Here is a 23,284-nt window from a genome sequence, read left to right on the forward strand (position 1 = left end):
GACCACCTACATTTTATCTCATTGTAAGCTTCATATTCACACTTAACTGCACAGGACTCTCCAAGAAACAGTTTTACATCAAACCAAAGTAGCACTGCATCTGCACAAATCTATTCCAAAGGAATTAAAGAAATTCTTCAGTCTGCTGCAACTAAAAATTATTAATATTTTTAACCTACTTACATCAGGAGACATGAACCTAAACTCTGTATCTTTACAGGACTCTATAATACTCAAACAATTTTGGAGACCTTTACGTGCTCTCTGCTCAGTCATAACCATGCCATTTCATAGCCTACAGTCAATCAGTCTAACAAGGCAAAAGAATACCTCACACCTTAACACTAAAAGGATCTGCAGCAAATGTGACTCTAGAGAAAGTCAAAACCAATCCCAGTCTTCTAGGAATTTCTGAAATGTGATGGAAACAGAGTACTTGTCCTACATATAAAAAACACCAAGCAAGTGTTAAAACACACTGTAGTCTGGTGTGTTTTAACACTTGCTTGGTGGTTTTTTATATTTGCCCTACAGCCAATTTATAAATAAACTATAATCTTTTCTTGAGCAACATATTAAGAATAAGTATAGGGCAGCATCACAGCCCTAATCAAAAAGATTTATAACTAAAAGTATGTAGACGGTCAGAGTTCAAATACAAAAGATGACTCTCCAAACAGGACTGTATCACAGCACATAAAAAACAGAAATGATTAAGACAAAGAAATCAAGCAATAGTCACTTTATTACAGTAAAATTAGACAATACATATAAAACAGCATAGTATAACTTAAAGCAGTTCATCATAGTATATCAAGAAGTAACAGAATTAATACATCACCGATAAAGTTAAAAGCTTCATCCTTGCCAACACTTCGACTGGGAAGCCCCCTTTCAGCCAGGCAGGAGTCTCTATCGGGAAAGTTCCTGGGCAGTGCGTCCACTCCACAGGTGAGGCTTCTGCCTGATTAAGCAGAAAGTCTCATCTTTTAAATGCCATGTGTGTTGACAAACACAGGATTAACAAAGATTATGTTGAAACAAAACATAGGTGTTGGCCTAGCACCCAGGAATGCTCCAAGTAAGCCTGCTAATTCCTGTGGTTACCAGAAAACATCAAGGAATGTGCAAAGCAAGTTATCTCCCAGATCTCAGGGTCATGGAGCTTGTATAAAAAACAAGTCATAAAGTAGTCTTAAAAACAAGATGGAATGTGAAAACTAACTCATACATTAGTCTCAAAAACAAGAAGGGATGTGAAATAAGTCATAAAGTATCAACATTCCCATAGTTACATACAAATAATAGAGGAAAATACAGCATAAAGAATATTAACCCTTTACTATATCACTTTTACTATACCAAGTTAGCAGTCAATTCACTTATACTCAAGGTATACCTTTCATATCACATTCGTGTCACAGACTCTTCATGTCCTTAGCAAAATATAGCAGAAATCAAAACACAGATGAAGGCTTCCCACTTTTCTGTAATATAGTTTTCTTTCTGGCCTGTCTGTTTAAATCAGCATGCTCTATTACCACAGATTTTTAGTTAAAGCCCCTTTACCTCATGTGCTCTTTGGATGCAGCCCTTGGCTCACTTACTGATGGCATCTTATTTCTATAATCATGCCTAAACATCAAGAAAGTGGAGTGGTAACTCTTGTCAGATTTGTGGAACTTCTGTATCATTTGAGCATGCAAGCTGCCTCTTGTTTTAAAGCATTATTCACATATTGGCACTGTCACAGCTTTTAAAGTGTTTACCTTGAATTTGTCAACATTCCACAGTATCGGGGCCAAACTAACTACACCATTCTATCTATTATATTCTGAATGCCACAGAAGTAACTAAATTACATGATGAAAAGAGATCCATTACAATTTCAAAAATCTATGGTATCCCAAACATTGCAAATATCCTATCCAGCATTGCTATTTTTTTTTTCTTTTTTCTCAAAAAACTTTTTATTGAATATATAAACAATACATTAGGAGTTGAATAAATATAAGCAACTTTGTTTAAACAAATTGCAACTCTTATAAGAATTAGGAAAAGAGATAGAATAATAATAACATTACACAATATATACAATATATAATAGGTAACCAGAAAATAAATGATAACTTGAAATAAAATAAAATTCTATGTATTGATATATTTCAATTAAGGGAATAAAAATTTACCAAACACAAGACCAGAAAAAGATTTAAAGGCATTAATTATTAATAACATTCAAAACCTTCTCTAATACTAATTTTTTAGAAGCCATTTTTTTAGGACTCTTAACTATGTTTCTCTGAGCATCAATATATAAGTAAGCCATTTTCTGGAAAGTATCCCAGTTTAGTTTGGTACGATCAAGCCAGTTTTGAGTTATGTGAAGTTTTATTAAAGAGCAAATAAAAATAATAACATGAGTCTCCAATTTTGAAAGATGAATTATCGGAATATGAAGTATAGCAATTTCCCAGGACAGCGTAGATTTGTGATAGCCCATTCTCTGTAGTCTTACTTTCAAAGAGGTCCATAATCTATGAGAAAAATGACAATACCATAGAATATGTAAGAGGTCAGCTTGGGGGTAGGAACAACATGTGCATGATGGGGATTTATTAGAATTAAATTTATTTAATTTATATGGTGTATAGTAAGCATCATTGTTAATCATTAATTGTGTGTACATTAATTTCTTAAATGGAGTAAATTCCTTAGTATATCTGATTGCCAAAAGTTTTTGATTCTCAGTTATTTGAGAATTATGATTTAACCAGAAATTTGACAAGAGACAGTTCTGATCCAGCACTAGATTCTTTATCAGTTTATAAGATTTAGATAACATTTTACCTGATGAAGATAATGTTCTAATTATCGTATTTAGATTATTTAATTCATGTTCTATAGGTTCTATGGGTTCATACTTACTCTTGATTACTTCTCTTAATTGGCGTAGTATTGTAGAATAATTCCAATTGGCATTCAGAATGTTACGCCAATCTATTAGGGACAAGTCATTATATTTCAGGATATCCCAGACTTTCAAATTTTTTATTAGAGGATACTTTGTTAGGTTAAAAGGAGAGTTATCTATCATTATATTAGGATTTAGATGAAGTGGTTGAAAAAAGTGAGAAAACTTATCTAGATTACATAATTTTAGTAAAGTTTGAAAGGCTTTAATCTTTTGTTTAATAAAGATAGAAATTTTATTGGTAATTTTCATATCTAAAGAAATAAAAGGAATAGCTTCTGGGTTTATATTTTTAGATATAATGTAATTATACCAAATCTTTATCCATAAGGGATCATTGATATGTTTACTATTTTTGAAATTAGATATGGTGAAAAGTTTGTTTGATGAAACAATTAAATTGTAAAGATAGAAGTTTGGTAATCCCAAACCACCTTTATCCTTAGAAATTGATAATCTAGAATAGGAGATTCTAACCTATTTGGGAAACCATAAAAATTTAGCCAACTCTTTATTTACTTTCTCGAAAAAAGATCTAGGAATTATCTGGTCAGAAGAATTGAATTGATACAGAAATTTTGGTAGAATGTTCATTTTAATTATAGCAGCCTTTGATAAAAGTGATAGATTTAAGTGCTCCCATCTAGTTATATCAGATACTATTGAACTCCAAACTTTACTTATGTTATTTTGAAAAGAAGAATTATTATTGTGTTCCATGTTGATTCCCAAATACTTTATACCAAAAGTAAACTGGATTAGTTGATCAGAAAACAAGAACGGTTTATGAACCATATGATTTAAAGGAAATATATGAGTTTTTGAAGGATTTATAAGATAGTTCGAAGCAGAAGAGAAACATTCAATAGAATTTGTTATTTTACTAAGGTCAGATATTGGAGTTTGAAAGTATAATACTAGGTCGTCAGCAAAGGCCGAAAAATAAATTTTTGTATTAAGAATCCTAGGGACATTATGAAAAGTGTTTTGTGTAATAAACAACAGTAACGGTTCTAAATATATATTAAAAAGAAAAGGGGACAGTGGACAACCTTGCCTCGTACCTCTGGTAATCTTTATAGGGGAAGAAGTGTAACCATTAATATAAAGTCTGGTAAACATATCTTTGTACAAAGTTTTTAAAAAGTTTATAAAGGATAAAGGAAAGTTAAAGCATGACATAGTTTGAAAAAGAAAATCCCAACAGACTCTATCAAAGGCATTTGATGCATCAAGAATCAATGCATATATTGAGTTAGAATCATTTTTTATGAGATGGATGATAGATTCTAAAGTCAGTGTATTATCCCAAGCATGTCTGTGGGACATAAATCCTGATTGGTCTTGGGAAATAATTGAAGGTAAAACCTGTTTCAATCTGTTGGCCAAAATAGATGCTAAAATCTTTATGTCTAAATTTATTAAAGAAATAGGTCTATAATTAAATGGGTCTGTTTTTTCTTTATTATTTTTCAAAATTAATATAGTTTTAGATGTATTCCAATGAATATCCGAAATATCATTGATTCTTATGAAATTGTATACTTTAAAAAGAAAGGGAACGATTACCGACTTAAAGGATTTGAAAAATTCCGGTGTGAACCCATCTGGACCAGGAGATTTACCAGATTTAAGACTATCAATTGATTCTGAAATCTCTTGATAGGTTAGAGGAGCAGAAAGCAATTTTTGTTGATTATCATTTAACTTGGGGAAATTTAGAGAACTTAAAAAGCTTTTTATATGATTATCATCTAATGAATTAGATGGTTTTGAGTATAATTCTGTATAAAGTAGAGTAAAGAGATAAATAATCTCTTCATCTGTGTTGTATAGTTTATTCTTGTGCAATAAAGATGAAATTTTTGGCTTATCAAAATTATTTTTAATTATTCTAGCCAAGATTTTAGAAGGAACTTGGGCCCATTCTGAATACGTTGCTAATAGTTTTTGATCTACTAAAGAAAGGTTGTTTTGATATAGCAAAATTAGTTCTTTCTGACAATCTAAGATTTGCTTTTCAAGACTAGAGTCTTGATTTAATCTAAACTGATTTTCAAGAGAATGAATTCTAGATTTTAAGAACTCTTCTTTCTTTATGTAATGTTTTTTAAGGTAAGCAGACTTACCGATAAACATTCCTCTTAATCTCGCCTTGCATGCAGCCCATTGTATATCGTAAGGAATATCAGTTAAGTCTAGATCACCTTCCATTTCCTGAATAGTTTCTGAGCACTGTTTACAAATATCTTTATTTAAGAGTAAATTATTGTTTAGAGTCCACTTGTTTGAGTTAATATTATTTTTAATATTGTGGGTAATGTTTAGTTTTAATAAGATTCTTGAATGTTCTGAAAAATATCTGGGTTCAATATTAAAATCCAAAATAAATTTTGAGATAGTATTAGAGATCAGAAAAAAATCCAATCTAGACCATGAATGGTAGCATTTTGAGTAATATGTGTAAATATCTTTCTTGTTTGAGATTTTTATAGAGTGCAATGGATCAATTAAATTATGTTCCAAGATTAATTCATTAAGGGCCAGAGTTGCTTGATGGTTATAAGTAGCAGAGCAACTAGTACGATCAATTTCTGGGTTTATTACTGCGTTCCAATCTCCACCTACTATAATATAGTGGTCTTTATAAGAGGTAAGAATATTATAAATTTTTAAGATAAAAAAATGTTGTTGACTACAAGGACCATATAGATTTAAAACTAAAAGTGGTTTATCGAGATTATGAATAGTAGCAGTAAACAGGCACCATCTACCCTCGTTATCATATTTCTCATCAATGATGTTCCCCATGAATTTTTGTTTAATAATTATAGCTACACCTCTAGAATTAGAAGTATCCCCGGAAGCCACTATCTTCTTGATCCATTTTTTATTTTTTTCTTTACCCCAATCAACTCGAGGAATATGAGTCTCTTGAATAAAACATATATTGGCTTGTGATTTAAATATCAAATGAAATAATAAAGATTTTTTTGCTTTACTTTGGATTCCTCTTACATTCCAGGAATCAACTATTAAGTTATTTGTCATAAGTAAGGTAAATGGTTAATATTGATGCAATAAAAACATAGAGTAATGTCCTGAATATAATCAAATCAATATCAAAGAGAAAAAAAGAAACATAACTAGTCTGATCTATGTTTAAATAGAAACTTATTATTAAAAATACCCTCAGGAAAAAAAGGATAATTTTAAATTTACATACTTCCTTCATCCTTACCCTAGTGCCTGCCCACCATTCCCCTAATGACAAAGGAAGGTCAGAGATAAGCAGAATAGAATTTACATTATTGGTTACCAAAAACTTCAAATTAGCAGAATAAGCTTTAGATTTAGCCCTAACAAAAACTAAAACCAAAACAATAACACTAAACATATTTACATATCTATCTAAACTCAAGACGTCCAACATACTCAATCCCCATTCAATACGTACTTACAAGCTCCTATATTTGCAAATATATATAACATTTAAATGATTTTCCTCATATAGTTCAAATACATATTAGTTGACCAAAATCATCACTACATTCCAGGTATTATAATGACTCAAATAACATGTAGAAAGTAAAAGAAAGATAGGACTGTCATTTCTCTGCATACATATTTACCCTATGAGATACTAATGTAAACTATAACATAGATAAAATATGTTTTGATTTGAAAAAAAAACAGCCCTAGAATTTACAATATATATAATAAAACAAAATATTCCAAACATTTGTCAAATGACATCGCAGTAAAGTGAAGAATATTTCTAGAGAATGACCTGAACAAGGAAGTAACATTTACTTCAAAATACACAGAATATACACACAGACCATATACCCAAAGGAAATCAGGTCCATCCCCCGGAAACACCAAACTCCCCAACAATCCACAAGTAAGTAAATATATCTGCAAATACATCAGCTGCACAACCACATCCCCTAACCTTTTCACTACATCTGAATACATTTTAGCGCCATCTGGTGTTGCAAACTGAAAGATGCAACTGCACAATCCTACATCCATAAGCATAACCATTCACTTAAACGTCATCAAGCACATTAGTTGTTTAAAGTTATTTTAGCAAAATATGTATATTTTATGTTTTTAAGTAAGTGGCTCATAAAGTGAATTTAGATCTGTAACATTATATTTTGTAAAATCATCTGTCTCTTTGTGGACCATTAAAGAGCTCGGCGCCCCCAGGAGCTGAGCCCAACCCCCCCCTCAAGTGCGCATTCCACACACATAGTTATTTCATTTATACCTGAATTCTATGTCGTTGCTACAACACAGAATATACATTCATAGTATTATTTCATGAGCATTACATATGCTATTTAAAATTTAGATATGCAATACAGTATGTACAATTAAACCATAGCGTTTAAAATGCCTTCATATAACATTAATGATGTTCTCACATTGTTGAAAAGAAAGCCCTGTAACACATTAAAAAGCTGATCAACTTATTGTATTGTTTTCTAAAATAAAAAAAGAAAAAAAACAACTTTTTATATGGTACCTTTAGATTGGAGAGATCCAATCCATTAGAGCGAGATGGAGACATTTCTGCCTTTGTAACAATGACCCCAGAGCCCCCGAGAACATAAATTTAAAAAACAGGGCACTCAGCTGTAAGATTTAAACAAAAGACTGCATTGGGAATGCAGGAAACAACTGCGATTTGACTACAGCAACAGAATACAAAATGTAAATACAACGAGTAGCTGAAAAGCGCTGCAGTCGAAAGAAAACAGTAAAGCTGTAATCATCAGGTTTCTTCTTCGAATGATGACGTCATTTCAAGCCTCCGATAATCCGTAGAAGGTGCATGGCCAAGTAGGAGATGCAGCTGTTAAGAAAAATGAAAGATTTTCACCCTGAACACTCTCGAGGCACGTAGATTCTCCCTCCAAAATGCTCACAGACTGTCCCAGGGCGCTGACCACACTATAGCTGTAATGTAATCAGGTCACCTCGTCGCAACATAGCAACAAACTTCAAAGTTGTTAGATAAAACTAAAACACATTACTAGTTGGCACTTTACCTTTGTATTAGAATCAATTTTATCTTAAAATGAAAGATACTTGAATAATCAATTATAGTAAGACAGAACATACCTGTATTAGGTTATTAAATGACAAATTCTGACTGAAATCATACAAAATGAAATAAAACATCACATTTGTAACCACCTGAAGAGTGGAATATTAAGACACAGAATCAGGAAGTTTCTTAAAAGTTTTAAGGAATATATTTTTTGCTTCTTTAGGGTCTGTGCACATAAATCTTCTGTCATTAAATGTAAAAGATAAAATATTTGGTTAGGACATACAAAATCTTATCCCTCTTTTTATCAGATTTGCACAATAGGGTGAACGTTTTTGTCTTTTCAATTTTATTTGAGGAGGAAGGTCCTGTGAAAATGACAGTTTATGAGTTTTCCAAACAAACTGTTTTTTGCTTTTAGCTGCTTCTAAGATCTGATAAGTGTCTTGGAAGTTTAGTAACTTAGTGTAAATAATCCGTGGTGAGGAAGAATCCTGACTGGCACGTAATGCTCTATGTGCTCTCTCTATGATTATAGATTTTGAAGTTGCCTCACAGTTTAACAATGTTTCAAAGATGTTTTTAGTCACAGATAGTAAATTTTGATTGTCATATGATTCTGGTAAGCCACGAATAATGATGTTATTTCTACGGCTCCTGGCTTCTAAGTCTAGCAATTTAGCTTGTATTTCAGAAATAATCTTATCTTTAGATTTTAGGTCACTTTCCAATGAATCAGTTTTTATCTCTAAAGCTGTATTTTTACTTTCAATCATATCCATTCTGTCACTTATTTGCTTCAAAGTTTTACTAAAATCAGCAAATTGTTCAGAGAAACTTTGAATAGCACTTTGGATAGGTTTTAATGCTAATTTTAGTTCATCTAAATGAAAATTTGAGTCATTCAAGTCTTTATTACTTACTTTAGTAATTTCAGAAGATTATTTAGAAGTTCTTAGTCTTTTTGAACTGGAATCATTTTCAGGTGAAAGCATTGAAGAGAATTTGGCCTTCGTTGCCTGAGTCTCCATGGAGTCAGATTTAGCAGCCATGCCCAGAGATGAGGTGTGGAATCAGGATAGCAGGTTCCAGGAAGACTCTTTAAGCTGCAAGTGACCAAATCAGTTGAAGCCACAAAACTGTTCTGAAGTAAAATATATCCCAAGTTAAGATTTCCAAAGAAAAGAATAATCCAGATGCGTAGAAAAAGCCTTAGAAAATCTTTTTGTAAAAAAAACTGAGGAAAAGTATAACTCCAAAGTTGTAAAAAAAACCCAGATATTACATAACTGTGAAAAGCTCAAAGAATAGGGACTAGTCTAGTCGGCAGCCATCTTGGAATCCCCCAGCATTGCTATTATTGCATAGCCCAATGGTGATTTAACAGATTTATCAGTTGGCACCCCTGAGAATCTTTTACATTTATCAGTCAGTACAAGTAAATAGCTCCTTCTTAAAGAGGCCCATAAACGTAGGTAGTGATATTGACCATGCTACTTTCAGACCATCTGAAAAGGCACATTTCTTTGTTCTGTTGTTCATTAGTCTGGCAAAACAGTCATACAGGATCGTTTCAATTACATATTCTATTTTTGGAAGCATTTTTTTCTCTGATCACAACTGGGGTTTTAAATTTCAAGGATGGATTTCATTGATAACAGTTTTAAATTTTGTAACGCAAACGTTTCCCAGCCTAGCAAGACTAAATGTTCAAACAATGGTATTTATATATACAACACCAGAAATCATTGTGTCTCTAAATATTTCCTTTTCTTAAAGGTCTGGTTATCTCAGAGTTGCAATGTGTCAGTAGTGGAGATGTGGAGAGAGCATTTCACTGCTCATTTTATTGCACTTTTTAGTATACTCAGCTTGTCTCTATCAGTAGTTATTTCCCATTAGTGTTAGCTCATTCCTGTACTTTTCATACGCCATATATTATTAGTACATGTTGTCCTTTGTTAATATTGTGTCTTTTTCTGTTTTAGTATAATGTCTCTTAGGACTGCATACATTGTTACCAGCTCGGCATATATTTTCTTTCATTTTTTTCTTGTCTCCCTTTCCCCATTTCCTGACAGGGTAGAATTTGTGATAAATAGTCTGCAGTTTTCTTTCCCGTTTTTGTGGTAGATTTTTAACTGGTAAAGTAGCTTGGCACTGCCTAGCAGATGATTGTATGGATGGGCAGTGAGTTCAAAAAAGTCAGAGAACTAAACTCCCACTGGATGCTGTTCAACACCTCAGTAGTTGACAAAGTGACCAGATGCTTTGAGCAAAGGTGGGCTGCTTGTCACTGCAGCAATACTAAAGCCTGTTTTATAATTTGCCACTGAGAAAAGCTGCCATGTTAAGGAAAAAGTGAAATGGTAGGAGGTCATGTCATTCTATGGACAAACATTCACCTGAATACCAATAGATTAAAAAAAAAAAAACTTTTGGCAAACCTCACAGGCATTTTTTTTTTTTTTTTGGTAGACAGACAACAGTCCTGTACTCGCCATGTAGAGGCACACACCCTACACCCCCAAACATACATACATACATATGCTTACCACAAGGCTTCACAGTAGTGGAGAAAATGGAATGGAAAACTCAACTTTCATCAAAATTTATTTCAATGATATTTTTTCAGTCTGATATCATTTGGATAACTATTTGTCAGTAGTCTGACATGCTCCCAGTTGTTCCTGGGAAGACATACTGTCAGGTCAGAAAGGCAGCAACTGTGATAGTCAAGAATGTAAAAGACATGGGTGGAATCAAAAAGAGATGAAAAATCCGTTATGTAAAGAATTATATGTGAGTGGAGTTGTAGTAACCCTAGGAGAAGGCAAACTTCTATAAAAAGGAAACAGAAGCTGAAGGTAACAGAGACATTTTCATCACACTGCAGATGTACTACATTGGGATGCAGACATGGACATGTTCCAGAGAAGCTTTACAGGTTGGAGCCCGATATCAAGGCAGAGGTCTCTCCAAAAGTGTCATACAGATGGGAGCCTGAGACTCTAGCAAGGACCTGAACAACAGTATTATACAGGTCAGAGCCTGATTCCCAGGCATAGGTCTGTCCACAACCAGAGAGGCCGGGGGGGGCTAAAGGAAGATAACCTGAAGCAAGGCCAGAAACACAGGCAAAGCAAAAAAGACACTTGGTATAAATAAGACTGTGGAGTACTATGAGAATTTTTATATATATGAAAGTATTTCAAAGCATTATCAAACTTCTATATTGCTATGGCAAGTTTACTTCATTTAAAGATTAAGGCTTTTTTGTGTTCTGTGAAAAGCAAAGATTGAAATCATGCACTTTATGTTGTAAAATGAAACAATGAAATGTAGAAAATGTATACCATTTGAGTGGAATTCCTTAATGTGTGGCTTGGTGGGGCCACAAGACATCATAATATGTATGCATATGAAGCTGCACACACAGTCACATATGCATACATATACATATACATGCACGCATACGTATACCTTTATCAGAATGACGTGAAATAAGGCATGCCTGACTTATTTGGGACAAAGAACACTCATGCATGAATTTATTTCACTTAAACAGCAGGATGATAAGCTACATGGGACTTGTAAAAACAGATTAGGATATATGGTACTGTAAAAGGGGAAACGATGCACTGAAAAACAGAGATATGAAGACATTATCAACCAAGTAGCCCATTCTATTTTATTCATGCTATCGGTAACATCATTTATGATAGCTTTTCTGTTGCTTCTTCTTCTTCTTTTTCATTTGGCTGTTCCTGTTAGGGGTCACCACAGTGGATCATCTGTTTCCATTTCTTCCTGTCCTCTGCATCTTTCTTTGTCAAACCAACCACCTGCATGTCCTCTCTCACCACATCCATAAACCTTATCCTAGGCCTTCCTCTTTTCCTCTTACCTGGCAGCTCCATCCTTAGCATCCTTTTCCCAATATACCCATCATTCCTCCTCAGCACATGTCCACACCAACACAATTTCAGCTCTCTGGTTTTATCTCCATTTCTAATCCCATCCATCCTCATCACACCCAATGCAAATCTTAACATTTTTACCTCTGCCGCCTCCAGTTTTGACTCCGAATTTTTTGTCAGTGCCACTGTCTCCACCCTATAAAACATAGCTGGTCTCACTACCATCTTGAAGACCTTCCCTTTCACTCTTACTGCCACCCATCTGTCACAAATCACTCCTGACACTCTTCTCCTCACATTTCACCCTGCCTGCATTCTCTTCCTCACGTCTCTTCCACACTCACCATTTCTGTGAACTGTTGATCTCAAGTATTTACTTGGGACCTCCTTTCCAATACTCAGCATGGTTTCCAACCAAACCATAGCACCACCACTGCCTTACTCTCCTTTACTAACACTATCCTTCAGCATAAAAACAATGGTTATCTCTCCTCTGCTACTTTCCTAGACATATCTAAAGCATTTGACATGGTCACACACAAAGAACTTATCTCTGTCCTCAATAACCTATCCTTCTCACAATCGGTCAACAACTGGTTTCAGAGTTACCTGTCTGACCGCCAACAATCCGTTGTATGGCAGAATGACATATCTCCCCAATTACCTGTCTCCATAGGGGTTCCCCAAGGATCCATCCTTGGACCCCTACTCTTCTCTGTTTTCACCAATAATCTAGCCTCTGACACCAAACATGGCACACTCATCTGCCCTAAGGCATTTATAAGCCTAGCCCAAATTTTTGTGGCTTACGCCACCCCTTATATGAAAAAATACTGTGCCCATTAGTTTGTTGTGCCTCTGTCCAGCAGTTACACAGAGATGATTCCCGGGGTAAACCTACGATCTCCCATCCACAGGTCAAGATTTCTCTTGAACAGAGCCAGTGAGGTGCTCTGCCTCACATGGACCGGGATTTTATTCCACAGCATAGGGAGTCTCTGAGTGATAAATCTATCCCTCCAGCATGTCCTATTTATGTCCGTGCTAAGGTTTAAGTCACTTGCTCTAGTGGTTTTGGTGGATTTGGATTTTTTGAGGTGGAGCATGTCCATTAATTCCGGGTTGGACATGGTCTTGTATGTCAGGCACATGTCACCTCTGAGCAGACGGTATGTGACTGAATAGAGCTGGAGTTTCTTCAATCTGGCAGCATATGACAGATTTTGGAGTCCCTTTATCCTTTTGGCGAGGAACTTTTGGGGTCTCTCCAATTGCTGCAGATGTCGGGTGAGATACATCCCGAATGGGGCATTGTACTCGATCATTGGTCTGATAAGTGAAGAGTACAGGGGAACAATGACCTCACTAGATCTGGATGTGAATCCCTTCATGATCAGGTGGGCAATGTAGAAGGTCTTTCTAACCACTTTAGCAACGTGAGTGTCAAAAGAAAGGCCACTGTCAACCTGGGTCCCCAGGTCCCTGATAACCTCTTCTGTGCTTAGTGGATTGCCACCTATATGGTAGCTTGGTGTTACCTTGTTTTTCCCGAAGGGTATGACTATACATTTTTTGGCGTTTAACTTCAGGCCATGGCTCTGGCACCAGCTAACTGTTTCTGTGAGTCCCTTCTGAAGGATATCCGTGTCCGATGCACTTTCCACTATGGCGCCCAGTTTGCAGTCATCTGCAAACTTTGTCAGCCAAAGTCCGCCCATGTTGGCCTGTACTTCTGAGAAGTAGATGCCGAACAATAGGGGGCCAAGGACCAAGCCCTGTAGGACACCACTTGTGACCGGCTTGGAGTCTGACATAGCGCCAGCAACTCTAACCCTGTGGGTTCTGTCCTTAAGCCAGTTTGCAACCCATCTTGTGACATATGGGTTTACATTTAAGCTGGTAAGTTTTTCTACAATACCCGATTGGGGTATTGTGTCAAAAGCCTTTGCAAGGTCAAGGTAGGCTGTATGGACTGCCTTTCCCTCATCAATGGCCTTGGTGACTGTTTTGAAGAAGTCGACCAAGTTCAAAAGGCATGATCTTCCCTTGACAAAGCCAAACTGGGTCAGGTCCAATGTCTGCAAGTCCCCTATATCTTTGTTTATGAGCTCCATTATGATCCTCTCCATAGCTTTGCAGACTAGACTTGTTAAGCTTATGGGGCGGTAATTACCAGGGTCCGTAGAGGCACCGCCTTTGTGGAGTGGGACCACAGTTGCCGTGACGCCACTCCTTGGGCACGTATCCTGTGGTAAGGCTGAGATTAAACAGCTGCCTTATGTGCAGGTTTAATTCCTCATTTAGCTCGTGTAGCACAAAGCCGGGGACACCATTCGGTCCCATTGATGCTGTGTTTTTAGATTTAGAGAGAGCAGCTTTCACCTGCGCATTTGAGATGTCTGGGAGGCTACACTCCGCTGGGATAGTTATCTCTCCTTTAGGGGGGGAGAGGGGGTGAAGTTTGCACTGAACCTGTCTGCCAGTATGTTGGCAATGTCTGTGGGTTCAGTGATTTTTGTATCATTTTGGACTAATTCTGAGCATATTTGGGAGTTTCCACCCAGGTTCCTAACATAGCTGATGACTCAACCATCATCTGCTCAGCCCAGTCCCTACCCAAACTGCAAAAAGTCACACAGGAAGCCTTTTCCTCTGTTGAAACTTGGTTATCCGATGCCCAATTAATACTCCACCCAAACAAAACTAAACTACTCATCTTCCAACCCACCAAACATACTCAAAACAACTCTCACTGTAACATCACAGCAAAGGACAACACCACTATATACCCAACTGAACACACCAAATTGCTAGGAGTGAAAATAGACAATAAACTAAAATTTGACATTCACATATCCTTGACCATAAAAAAAGTTCACAATAAACTAGGAGCGCTATACAGAAATAAGCAACTTCTCACCAAAGCAGCAAAGATTTCAATATCAAATTCCCACCTTATCTCCACCCTACTTTATGCCTGTCCAATATATACCAACCTAAGGCAATGCGATTTAAACAAGCTAGAGACCTGCTACAACAAAATCACCAAATTCGCCACAGGGGCGTCCTACCGTAGTCACCACTGTCTCTCACTTGCTGAACTGAGCTGGCTTGAACTCCCTCACCTCCTTCAATGGTATCAACTCTCACTTGCCCACAAACTAGTAAATCATCCACTAAATGTCCCATCCCTCCAGAATCTACTCCAACCCTATCGCACCACCAGACCACTAAGATCCAGCAACAAAAATCACTTGCAGATCACTAAAGCCAATAACTCTGCTGGTGAAGCACTATTCTCTTGCACCATAGCCAAATTATGGAACCCCCCCACCCACAATTACCTCCATAACATCTTGCACCCACTTCAAAACTTTACTAAAAGCGCACCTAAAAACATGCTGGCTATGCCCTTGCAACTCCCACTCTAATATCAACCTCCCCATCCAACCACTACCTTTCTTTCCACTCCACTAACTACCTTGATTAAAGCAAGCTCAGATGCTCATAAGCCAGTACTTATTATACAGCAGGAACTTCTTCTTGTAACATTTGTTAATGTCTGTTATGTACTTCACAGATAAAGATTCTAGTTGTCTACTGATGTACTATGTTCTTCATCTGTAAATATGTTGTAAGTAATTGCTATGTAAATTGTTAATCGCTATGTAATCCAATGTAACTACTGTCTGTTTATTTTAACTGTGGAGCTTTTCTCCCCGGGCCTCCACTGAAAATGGACCTACGTCCAGTCGGACACTCCTGGTCAACAAATATAAATAAATAAATAATAAATAAATAAATTTATACTCATCCACCTTTTCCAACTCTACTCCCTGCATCCTCACCATTCCTCTGTCCTCTCTCTCATTCACACACATATATTCTGCCTTAGTCCTGCTGACCTTTATTCCTCTCCTCTCTAGAGCATATTTCCACATCTCCAGGGTCTCCTCAACCTGTTCCCTGCTCTCACTACAAATCACAATGTCATCCGCAAATATCATAGTGTATGGGGACTCCTGTCTGATCTCATCAGTCAACCTGTCCATCACCATTGCAAATAAGAAAGGGCTCAGAAATGAACCTTGATGTAATCCCACCGCCACCTTGAATGCATCCATCACTCCTACACAGACCTCACAGCAGTCACACTACCCTCGTACATATCCTGTACCACTCTTACATACTTCTCTGACACTCCTGCCTTCCTCATACAATACCACAACTCCTCTCTAGGCACCCTGTCATATGCTTTCTCTAAGTCCACAAAGACACAATGCAATTCCTTCTGACCTTCTCTGTACTTCTCCATCAACACCCTCAGGGCAAACATCACATCTGTAGTGCTCTTTCCTGGCATGTAACTGTACTGCTGTTCACTAATCATTACCTCCCTTCTTAACCTAGGTTCCACTACTCTTACCAATAACTCCATGCTGTGACTGATCAGTTTTATCCCTCTGTAATTACTACAGCTCTGCAGATCACCCTTATTCTTAAAAAGCGGTACCAATACACTTCTCCACTCCTCAGGCATCCTCTTGCTTTCCAAGATTTCATTAAATAATCTGGTTAAAAAACCCACTGCCATCTCTCCTAAACAACCTCCATGCTTCCACAGCTATGTCATCTGGACCAACAGCCCTTCCATTCTTCATCCTCTTCATAGCTGTCCTTACTTCCTCCTTGCTAATCTGCTGCACTTTCTGGTTCACTATCCCCACATCATCCAACCTTCTTTGTCTCTCTCATTCTCTTCATTCATCAGCCCCTCAAAGTACTCTTTCCATTTGCTCAACATGCTCTCATCACTTGTCAGTACCTTTCCCTCATTATCCTTTATCACCCTAATCTGCTGCACATCTTTCCCAGCTCAGTCCCTCTGTCTAGCCAATTGGTACAGGTCCTTTTCTCCCCCTGTTGTGTCCAACTTTCATACAACTCTTCATACGCCTTATCCTTAGCCTTTACTACCTCTCTCTTCACCATATGCCTCATCTCCTTATACTCCTGTCTACTTTTTTCATCTGTTTGACAATCCCACTTCTTCTTTGTCAGCCTCTTCCTCTGTATACTCTTCTGTACTTCCTCATTCCACCACCAGGTGTCCTTGCCCTCCTTCCTCTGTCCAGATGTCACACCAACCACCTTTCTAGCTGTCTCCATTACCACCTCTGCTGTGGCTACCCAGCTATCTGGTAACTCTAAACTGCCACCCAGTGCCTGTTTTAACTCTTCCCTGAACTTCACCTTACAGTTATCCTTTATCAGCTTCCACCATTTGATCCTTGGCACTGCCCTCACTCTCCTCCTCTTCTTCTTAATCACCAACATCATCCTACAGAGCACCATCCTATGATTCCTAACTACACTTTCCCCTGTCACCACTTTACAGTCTCCAATCTCCTTCAGATTGGCCCTCCTGCATAGGATATAATCCACCTGTGTGCATTTTCCTCCACTCTTGTACATCACCCTATGCTCCTCCCTCTTCTTAAAATATGTATTCACCACAAATATGTCCATCCTTTTCGCAAAATCCACTACCATCTGACCTTCTGCATTCGTCTCCTTAACACCATACCTACCCATCACCTCCTTGTCTCCACTGTTCCCTTCACCAACCATTGAAGTCCACTCCAGTCACCACTAGCTCACTTTTGGGTACACTCTGCACCACTTATCCAACTCGCTCAAAAATTTCTCTTTCTCATCCATCACACACCCAACTTACGGCGCATATTCACTAACAACATTCATCATCACCCCATGAATTTCCAGCTTCATAAACATCACTCTGTCTGACACTCTCTTCACCTCCAAAACACTCGACATACTGTTCCTTCAGGATAACCCATACCCTATTTCTCCTCCCATCCACACCATGGTAGAACAATTTGATCCCACCTCCGGTACACTTGGCCTTACTCCCCTTCCATCTGGTCTCTTGCACACACAATATATCAACTTTCCTTTTCTCCATCATATCAGCTAGCTCTCTCCCTTTACCAATCATACTGCCAACATTCAAAGTTCCTTCCCTCACTTCCACACTCCTAACTTTCTTGTTCCTCCTGCCTCTGGACATGCCTTCCCCCTCTTCTTTTCCATCTCATTCGGCCAACAGTAGCCCTTTTTCCACCAGCACCATGTTGGCTAACAGTACTGGAGGCAGTCATTATTAATCTGGGCCTCAAATGACCTGGTATGAAAATCTGTATTGTTGTCTGCATATTTGATCTGGCAAAAACTTTACACGGGATGCCCTTCCTGACATAACCCTCCCCATTTATCTGAGTGGCAGAATTATGATAGCTTTTCTGTTGCTGGTAAGGGAAAAACATAGCTGTTTTATATTTACATTGCTGGTCATTATTTCCAAAAATAAACCTTTCATGGCAGAAGACTTTATATGCTGTTCTTGCCTGCCATTCACCCCCCCACACACACACACACACACACATAAACACACACACAGCACCACCCCCAATTTTCACTTTGGCAGAGTCAGGCATACCATGCTGACACTACATGTTCTTTTTTAAATCCTTAATTCAACCCTGGCATATGGGTTGTGAATTTTTTGTTCTGTTTCTAAATTTCATGCCTACATATGTGTTATTTTGTTTCTAAATCTCACTATTGCAGATGTGTGATTCTAAGGACCTGATTCTAAAGACATATTCTTAGTGAAAGTGACCACTTACAATGAGAGCAGATCTTTTAGAATCTGAGCTCCAGTGTAAGCCTGTTCATAAGGGTGTACTTTCCTACAATAAAAATTCACTTTTTCGAAATGGGAAAGTACATCTCTACTTAAGCGAAAGTGCACTTTAACAAAAGTGCACTTTTGCTTAAGCTCACTAGACTGAACCTACCGCACCACAATGAAGGACATTGAAAAACGGGCTATGTCCTCCACTGTCGTGCAATAGTCACGGACCTTTAGGGTTAGGGCACGGGTCAAGGTAAGGGGATAGCCCTACTAACTATCCCCTTACCTTAACCTGTGCCCTAACCCTAAGGTCCGTGACAGCTAGCCTGTTCGGTCTAGCGGGTTCACGAAAGTGCACTTTCGTGTTAGTGTGGGTGTACTTCTGAAGTTCGAAGTAGTGAATTTCATTCTTCAAAAGTACACCCGTTCATAAATATGCCTTACATCAAAGTAAGTCACTTACACTCTGAGAGCAAGGCTTTTGGAATCAGGGCAGACTTACACTGAGAGCAACTCTTTTGGAATCCGGCCCTAAATCTCATGCCTGAAGATGTGTGATTCTGTTTCAAAACGTCATGCTTGTCTCCTCATGAGGTAAGCAGCATAGGATATGTATGAGCATGCAATGGAAAATACAACTGCTAAAATCATATTTATCTTTTAGAACTAAAACAGGAAACTATGGTCTCTAAGCATACAGTTTCCAAAACTGCCAGACCATAGCTTGCATCTGGTACATTTCTCTGGTCTAGCTCCCCTCAACTCTAAATTGAGGAGAAAATAAAAAAAAGCCTGATCACAATTGTAGTATTGATATTCATGTCTGAATGTGCTATTGCACTGTGCAACACACTGAGCATAAACAGAGCTGTTATTTAGAAATTCAGTGCCAGTACTGCAGATTCTGTCCCCCCAACACCTAGCACCAGGTGGGGACTACCACCTTTGCCACACCCTAGCTATGCCTCTGTCATCTCCTGTACACATTACCTATGTTCTACTGTTATACAGAAAGTCTTTGTAACTAATTGTAATCAACTTTTCTAGATGTTGTCCAACTTGATACAGTGTTATAAGCACCCATAATTAATTAGCATCAGATTTTCTAGCCATTGTCCACCTTGATGCAGCTACTCACACCACTGTAGGACATCATGTAGCAAATATTTAGACAGTAAAAGTGCCTAGGTAATGAAGCAGTGTGCCAGTGGATTGGAGCACAGCTATAGCCAGGGTGGCAGGCTCAAACAGTTACTGTCCCATCTCGCATTTTAAGAGATAGACTATATAAATCAGTTATAGGTATACAAGACATGAATTAATTTTGCACAACAGACATGTCTGTATGGCTTCTGGTTTTCACTCATTTTACTATGGTAATTGTAGTCTATAGTAACCACATGTCCAAAGTGTAGACAGACCTGGGATATGACTGTCAGCTGTTATCCTCCAAGTTTAGATAACTGTCCAGGATTATTTCTGGGCAGGAACCTGTGCCAAGCGAAAAGTTGTAGTTTCATTCACCCAGTAATGAGGGTGTAATTCTGTAAAATTAACAAGCCATCTCATGTCCCAAAACTGCTACACAGTTCACTTTTCTGCATTATAATTGTGCTTAGTGCACATGTCGTATTTTGCACAAGCACATTATTGGTACACCTCTGCAGTTCACTGCCATCTTCCATTTTGCTTTTCATGCTGTTTTTTGTGTGACCCACTAGCAGCCATCACTGCTGCTAGGTAGTGCTGCTCCCATGACTTTTCTGGCACTGTCTGGTTCCTAGGTGAGTACAAGGCTAACTGTCCTGAAGGGCCATTTAGGCCTAGCCAGTATCCTGAGGTCAAAATCAAACCCTGAACCTGGTGTCTGTGAGGTGAAGACCTTATCCATTTTGCCAAACCCACCAACTTTTCATTACTCAGAGTGCAGTGTATACAACACATTGTGTCCACACTCTACAAGCACATCTTCAGCATACAGGTATCTGTTATCCCAAAGTAAGGCAACTTTCCTCGTTTAATGGACAGGCATGACCCCAAATAATATGTACTCAGTGTTAAAGCTACATCCAACAAACCTTCCAGTCTAATACATAAAATCTAGGACTGTAAAATCATCTACTTTCCCAAAGAAGAGGGTGGAGATGCCCTGGATGGAGAGATGATAAAATCAGCAAGCAAAGGAGAGTCGTTTTGCTGGATCTGAATTCACCCTCAAGTCTTGATGAGTACCTTCACGAGGTAGACACTGTTACAAAATCTCACCAAGATGACACTGATATATAGACTGTATTTAAGGTAGCATGTATCATGGACAGAGGTAGGTTAAAAGTAACAAAGACAGCTGGGTGCATAACTCATAGGATTAAAAAGTGCCCAATGGTGGTAGGTGCACTGGTGCCAGGACTGGAAAAAATGACAGTGTAGAACCCTCAACATGGAAATGTTCCTACAATGGGGTCAAGCCAGGCTCAGGGGGAAGATGGCCCTCTGTTGTAGAAGGAAATAGGAGTCCACAAAAATCACAAAAACTGAGAAGCCAAAAAGATCCATAAAGATGATAGACTGGACTATTGAGGATAAGAGAGAAATTATGTACTGTTAATATTATGCAAGAAGCCCAGAATTTCTGGATAGCAGATATTCAGAGGAAAGAAAAATACTTGCATAAGGAAAACTGTCAAAAACTTCAAATCCATATTTGTGCTTATTAATAGAACAGATTGATGTAAAACATTATATAGACCAAGAAACTTTGTTTGGAAAAAGAAGTGCCTGAGAAAGTGTGAAAATGTAAAGAAAACCAAGAGATTTTTTGAAACGTATAAAAAAGAATCATGAACATGGGAAAGAAAAACTGTTTTAATATGGTACAATATTTATGCAAAGGAAAACACAAAACTAATCAATACAAAAAAAACTACACCAAAGATATTTGAAAAGAAATAGAGGCAAAGGCACCCAGATGTGGAAAATTTCACAATGCAAAAAAATAAGATCACAAAGGAGGAATGTATAACAGAAAATTAGTAAAGTACAAATTAAACAAATAGAAGCTGAAGTTATGGAGTACCTGCAAAGTGAAAGATTTAGTATAAAAAGTCTAACATGGGTTATATCACAGCCTGATGGCACAATGAATCCCCATGGTAGGGAGAAACAGGTGGAGTGGAAAACTTCTGAAGAAGAAACATAATGAAGGAAAAGAAAAATAAGTTTATTATGGTGTAATATTTATGCAAAGAAAAACACAAAATTAATCAATACTAAAAAGCAGCACCAAAGATATTTGAAGAGAAATATAGGCAAAGGCATCTGGATATGGAAACTTTTACAATATAAAAAATAAGAAATCAAATGGGGGAAAGTAGAAAAGAGGATTAGTTTTGCAGAAGTTAAAGAAATATAAACTAAAGTTATGGATTACCTGTGAAGTGAAAAATGTAGTGTAGAAAATCAGTTCTGGTAACATCACAACATGACAGAAGAGGTAGTCCACACATTAAGGAAAAACAGGTAGAACAGGAAGGCTCTGATCAGTTGCCACATGAAGATACCTTGGAGCCTTCAGAAAGAAAGCAGTACAAAGGTTCAGTTGGAGTAGTGCACCAAGAGAAGGAACATGAAATGGTGGCAAATCTGATGCAGTCAATGTTGTGGAGTGACAGGCCAGTGAGTTCATATATGAAAAAGCAATGGATAACACAAAATGCAACTGAAGAGAAGATGTCAAAGGAAGATGTTCTGGAACTTTCTGTAAAATCAAAGAAAGTCAGAGGATCAACCACACAGATGAACAAGTAACACAAGAAAATGTAGACCACACTGTTGTGTTTGAAGATTTTATTAAATGTGAGTTAAGCTCTTTCATCCATATCCAATGCTTGGACTTCCTCAGAAATCATAAAATTAAAAAACAGATTTTTAATTTTCTGTTAGATTCTTCCAAAGTAAATGTTCACGCTGTTACAGATTTGTTGTAGTTGGCTTTAAAGCTTTCCTAACAACACCTGTTCATTGCACACTTTCCCCAAAACAGGAATAGAAAAAAGTATTCTCTGCAATCTTGATTAAAAATAAACTATGAGGTCTGAAGAAGTCCAATCATTGGATATGGACGAAAGAGCTTAACTCACATTTAATGAAATATTCATATATACTGGAATTTATTTACTTCCTGCACCATTTTCTTTGTGAGAGCAACAGTATGAACCATGCTTTCTTGTGTTACTTTCTGTAGAATGCTCACAGGAAATGGAGAACGAAGAATTTGCCGTCAGTTTAGAAGAAAATTATCTTGGGGAAAAGTTGCTTGATTGAATATAGATGGATAAACATAGTAAGATTGATGAAAGAAATAGATTACAGAAAGTCAATAAAACCCAAAATGTTAGAAGTCTGATAAAACAACTGAACACAGTGAACAAGACTATTAACAGAAATCCATGTGACATAACAGAAATAAATAGGATATATTATTGTGCAGCTAAATTAATAACAGATAAAGTCTTACCACAAAAATACATGGATATAAGGGAAAGGAAGGGACGAAATCAAATGCCATCATGGAAGTACTGAACAGAGAAAACTATAAAGCAATAAATACAAGA

The sequence above is a fragment of the Protopterus annectens genome, chromosome 2.part0 (genome assembly GCF_019279795.1).
Source record: "Protopterus annectens isolate FY-2018-M chromosome 2.part0, PAN1.0, whole genome shotgun sequence".
Taxonomy (NCBI): Eukaryota; Metazoa; Chordata; order Ceratodontiformes; family Protopteridae; genus Protopterus; species Protopterus annectens.